Source organism: Corvus hawaiiensis, chromosome 9 (genome assembly GCF_020740725.1).
Source record: "Corvus hawaiiensis isolate bCorHaw1 chromosome 9, bCorHaw1.pri.cur, whole genome shotgun sequence".
In the NCBI taxonomy this organism is placed as follows: Eukaryota; Metazoa; Chordata; class Aves; order Passeriformes; family Corvidae; genus Corvus; species Corvus hawaiiensis.
Window position 1 is genome coordinate 7,721,078 of NC_063221.1, and position 6,151 is coordinate 7,727,228.

Genomic DNA, 6,151 nt, shown 5'->3' on the forward strand with positions numbered 1-6,151 from the left:
TACCATTGTCGTTTCCATTCTCTGCAGCTGTCCCCAGTTGTTCCTCAAGAGATTAAAAGTCCTAGAGGATAGGTCTGTTCCTCATTACAGCTGTGTTCAGCTCGTTGGAGACACGCAGAAGAGCTTGTGACAGAAGAGCTGAATTGCAAATGGTATCACACAGAAATCAAACAGACACCATGTTGCATGTAATTTGTGGTTCTGTGGTAGGCTAAAATGTGATTAGAGTATTTCTACACCTTGTTGTCACAGGTAAGATTATTGTTTGAACTCTGGAAATGGCAAAAAATTCCAAGTCCAAAGATCTTTTTACAACTGCTTAAAAATACAGGTTTCCTAGAAGGGAGTCAGTTTATATGCAACAAAATTGCTAAAAGGCTGAAAAATTCTTGTGTACCATTCTCATAGTGCTGGTGCTGTTTCTGCCTGAGAGGGAAGATGCTGTTACAATCAGCAGTTTATGTTCTCTTACAAGTCCCTTGTTGAAGTTCTGGCCAGTTCTCTCTTTAACTTCTGAGCCTGCAAAGTGAAGTGGACTGGCTGGAAGCCACGTGAAACAGCCGTATGGAATAACAATAGCAGCCCAGCATTAGGCTGCTCTTGCTAGCCAGGGAGCTCATGAGTTAACTTGTTTGATCTCAGTTATGAAGCCTTTCTCTGACGTGTGATATAAACCACTACCATGGTGTCAGTTCCACTTTGGAAGTTCGCGAATGTTTTGATGGGTGCCAGTGTGCCGGTTTAACATTCCCCTTGTGCCGGAGCCAGGGAGTCCAGTCCTAATTGTAACAACATGTGCGCTGGTCAGAAATGCCAGGAGATGATTTTGGTGCAACAAAAGCCTTGGGGGGTTTTTCTTGTTTCTCCTTGAAGGAAAGAGAACTGTTGGAATTGAGGCTCTTCAAGCAAAAGCCATTTCTATCTTTGTAGTAGCTGATGTTACATTTGGCTCGGCTGTCCCAGGTGTGCACTGAGGGCAGGTGTGCTGTCCACTCCACTGTTGTATCTCTTCAGAAGAATGGAAGAATGGAAAGTTCAGCACAGGTCAGGAATGAGTGCGCAGATTTTTAGTGAGGACCTCTCGCACAGGTAGAGGTAAAAGTCTTGAGTGTGAAGCACGCTGGGGTTGAACACCCACGGCAGGGAAAATAGAGGCATGCGATGTCTGACAGTAACACTGCAGGGCTTGGCACAGGGGACTCTCCTCTGGCAGCGTGGCCATTTCTGTGTTGGATCGCCAGATTACCATTATGGGAAGAACTGGGAAAACACCAATGTACACCACTGAGAATGTCACAAAGCACAGTGTAATTGTCCATGTTGCATTTTGGCCAGGATGTCAGGATTAGCGCTCCCTCCTCTTTCAAGAAATGTTTAAATGAGCGCAGATGGTCATGACTCAGCCTGGAGTTCCCAAGATGTGTAGTGCATGGTGTAAAACACTTGGACAATCCCCAATCTGATTGTATATCCAGCCAGATGAAGCTGGGCTCTCAAGAGGTTTGAGTTGAGGGGAGCTTTCTGGGGAGTGACACAGGTTCTCCATCAGCCATTTTTCTTCCTAATACCTTCTGTGATGCAGTGGAGTCTTTCCTTTGGGCCTGGATCCCATCTGAACCGAATGAGGAAAAACTAGTAAGAGAGAAATGTAGAGACTGGCCTAGTGGTTGGAGGTACTGTGTTTCCTGGTCAGCTGCATTAAGAACCTGCTAGAGAGGATTGCTCATGGGAAGATAACCTCTGGGGAAGTTCTGGAGCCCAAGAAAGAGGCAGAGCAATATCTAATTCCCTCCTTTGCTGGGATTCTGTCTAATCTGTATTTTCTGTTTAGGACAGTAGGACCTAAAGATTAACTGTTCCTAACACCCTTCTGTCAAGGTTCAGGTTTGGATTAAACACCCTGTGATATGGCTTGTCCCAGCCTGAGGCCTGGAACTTTACCAGGTGCACCTTATGTGGGATCTTTGAGCTTCTGTGGGTCCCGGACCGAGTTTGGTACTTTAGTGGGGTTCTGTGTAACAGTGTCTTGGGTCCCTGTGCTCTGCTCTTACACATGCCATAGCTGTGTATAAGGGTTCATGCAGTTGCTGAGAGGTAGCTAAAATTTTTCTGCAGGCCTGATCCATCCCAGAAATCCTATATTCAGCACTTTGGTGTTATATCATGATCCCTTTTCTAATTCCATGGATATAAGCAGGTGTGGCATGTAATGGACAAAGGGTTTTGCCAGTGGCAGTGCAAACAGGGTGTAGAGATGTGGGCTGGTATTATAAAAACCACATGCTTGTTAAGTGCCCTATTTAGGCTGGTCGGCATGGTCCCATTAAAGCGAGCGTTGGCTCCTTTGATGGGGCATGAGACTGGTTTCCTTCATGGTTTCCCTGATTTATGTCCTGGCAGAGAACTTGTACATCAGTGGGGAAAGACCAAGTAATGAGAGAAGTGAGCCAAGCCTCACCCCCTGGGCATGATAGGACATCAGATCCTTCAAATCCTTGCCTTTGGCAGCCTGTTAGTTACAGGGTTTAAATCATGCCTTTTAAGGCTCAGGTAGAGACACTAAAAAGCGTGGCCTTTTCTGAATTAGGGCCTGGATTGTGTAGTTAGAGTCATTTTCTCAATTAGTTAAACATAAATCAGTCTAACGAGGCACTTGGGGGCACTGGGCAGGTTTAGTACCTTGTCTCTCCTGCCTCTGTCCTTACCACTCCCACCTGCTTGTTTGGCTGATCGGCCAGTGATTTTATTTTTCCACGCTGCCAGTGCTGAGCAGTGGGTTTTGATGTCTGAATTGGTTTTCACACCTGGCACATCAGTGCAAGAGGGGAGAACTGGGAAAAATTGCTCTTGGTGAAGTAGGTAAAACAGCTCTCACATGTGGCAGAGATTCAGCACTCCAAGCCACACCATCCTTCAGGGGCTGGGAACGGTGTCCTATTGAATAGGCAGCGGTGGGTGGTGACATGAGTGCAGGAAGTCCAGCAGCAGCAGGGATGGGATATCTGGGACTGGAAAGCACATGCTGGGGCTGCAGCTCTAGAGATGGGTAATGGAACACGTGACTCCTTTTCCAGGAGCCTCTTCCTTGGTTCCACTGCGTAAGGACGGTGCTGTTTTCTGGAGACTGATGGAAATTTGGGATGGGATGGGTTGCCTCGTACCCAGTTCAGCCCAGGGCTCTGGTGGAGGCTTGGGATCCATTTTTTGCAGGTAGCAAGAGAAAAGCTTGGAGATTCCTCGTAGCAAAGAATGAAACCCCGAGAGATGAAAGAACCCATTTTATGACTTGTGATGCCATTGAAATGGATATAAATCATTCCAAGGGAAAGCTGCAGTGTTGGGGATATCCCTTCAGTCTCTTACGTTGTTTAGAATGTGGGAGGATGTGGCAAGATGGCAGAATGAAGGAACAGAGTCACTTCACCCAGACTGTGCATTGGCTGAAGCTGTGGCCCTCCTTCAGTCAGCTTTCAAGGGCTGGAGCTGAGTAACCAAACACCAAAAAAAACCCAAACACCAAAAAAATGCTTTGTGGGTAATAAAAGTGAAATATGAATCATAAATAAATCCCTGAATGATGGGCCTTTTTAACTTCTCCATGCAAAGTTACTTTTCTCTAGCAGTTGGTAGTGCTGGTAATGTATCTGAACATGATCGACTGGTGTGATCCTCTCATGTTCAGGTTATTGGGGCTGAAGCTCACCCTTCAAATGTCTGTCTGACATTTTTCTCTGCAGTAATTGGTCTTTGTTCTGGTTTCCTGGTGTTTCCTGATTATGCAGGGCCAAATTGAGCCCCAAATCTCAGCCTGGGAGGGCATTGCTCTGAACTTGCTGTGGCTTGGGAGCCCTCAAATACTGTGATGGGTTTGTAATGGAACAGCTGCAGACAAGGACACACAGCAGGAGCAGCTCTAAATGCACAATTGCTGACCTTGTGTTGCTCTTGCATTAGTCCCTAACTGTCCTGAAGGAGACCCCAGTGAGTTATTTCACATGCACAGCTTCTTCCTTCAACAAGCCAGTAAAGGAGGTAGTAGAGCAAAGGACAGAGTCACTCCATGAACTACAACATTAGCAATGGTGTCTGGCTGGTGATTGATACCGAGTGAGGCTGTGGCTGCTCTGCAGTCCTAAGTCCAGCAGCAACATAAATAGGAGCCCTTCAGCTGCCTACCATGTAGCTAAAGGGCAGCTGACCTTCTTGACCATTGCCTCCACGTGGACCACTGTATCCCCAAGAGAACTGAAGGGATGGAGAGCTCTGGGAGTCATTCCTAGGCAGCAGGTAACAGCACATCCCTGCTGGTGTGACTCCTTCACAGGCAGGAGCTATCCTGCAGATGGTGTCTCAGCAAACCTTGCTATCTTCCTTCCTTCCTTTTTCCATGTGGGAGGGAAGCTCTTTGCACTACCACTGCCTTCGGAGGTCATGAGCCATCAGCCCATCAGCAATACCCCCCTAGAAGTGTTTGTTGACTGCATTTAAGAGTCACAAACTGGCTGTCCCTTGGATTGTTAGCTTGGGCAACAAACTCATGGGAGAGCTGTGCTGTGAGCCTCTGCCAAAATCTCTCCTTGAGTATACTCACTGCCTTGGGCACATGAGCCAGGTGCAGTGAAACAGCTCTGCCTTTGCAGGCTTAAGTCACTTTCCCCATTCCAGTGTAGATAGACTCTGTCCCAAGGAGGGGTTAATCCAATTCAGACAAATTTCTTCAAAGTTTTCCAGTTTGCATCTGGAGTAGGTTTCTGAGCATCACCCCAAACCTCACATCACATCTTAAATAGTTCTGTAGCTGTTTAGGTGATGACTCTGGTTGCTGATGGTGCATATTTCATTGTCTGTAGTGCTGATGGTCTCCTAGCGGTTGTGTCTCTGGCTTAGCTGTTGTGTGAGCTGCAGCTGCTCCCACGTTTTGGTGGTTTGCTTCATGGAGAAGATGATACTCTTTGGCGTGAGGATGTGCTCATGAAGAACCAGGGCCATTCCAGCATTTTCCTAACGTGCTCCACTGATCCTCCAAGAAGAACATCTTGCAGCTGTTTTAAAAAGTCATGCCTCATTCTCTGCAGGATTTTCTTCTTGCTTCCAGATCTTTTTTCCCCCATCCGCTAAAATACCAGTTGTTTTCTTTTCTTCATTCCTCAAATCAAAATATTTAGCAGTGGACTTTCTCCATGACATCCCACTGCATCCCCTAACTACTGTGGAGTGTTCATCAGTCTCACTGACATTAACCAGTTCTGCAGGAAAACTGCACTGTCAAGCAGGCAGGCTCCACTCCTGGACTTGCTCAGTGTATCTGGTACTGTCAGTGACAGTCCCCCTGTGAGTCTCTCAGGGATGATGCTTTTGCTGGCAGAACTTGAGAAGCTGTTGGAAAATACTTTCCTTGGCCTGGCAAGTTGCACTTGGGCCCTCATGGTGCTCCTTCTGGCCTCAGCATTCACAAAGCTCTATCTGCTTTTCATAGAGGGGAATCACCGTTTGCTTTTCAAGGACTAGTCAGTCTCTTCTGCCCCAGCTGCCTGCCACACTGGAGCCTTTCATTATTCAAACCCTTCCAAGCCACCAGTTTTCTTTTCTCGTCTGTCTTTCGAAGTTTCCCTTCCTACTTCCAGCAGCTGCCGAGAAACTTCATGGACCCATCTGTCCTCCAGGCCAGGCAAATAACCAGCGCTCCTCAGAACCACCAGGCTGAGCAGAATGTGGGTGAGCCCAGGGTGGTACTGGAAGTGCTTTGATTCACAGAATTAAAACTCAGTAGGATTAAGCTCACAGCCAATTTTAGAAGCCCATGTCCCTGCTGTTCTTTCCACTTCTCACAGGCTTTGGGGTTATCCATATTCACGATTACACCCTAAACACTTGCACTCAGAAATCTTTGCTGTCACCTACTGTGTCTGTAACCCCAGAGGTGGCTGTTTTGAGTTGGTCACCTCTGGGGAGGTGACAAATAATAACCCATCTGGGTATTCCTGGGGAGAGCCAGAAGGAGACTTTCTGGTGGAGGCGAGGCCTGGGGAAGGCATTTGGGATGGCTGCCATCCTCAAACACATCAAAGGTGCGAATGGCTTTTATCAAGAGGCAGTAAAACTAATCCAAAGCCCACTTTAATGTATTTGCCACATATTTGAAAGGGAACTG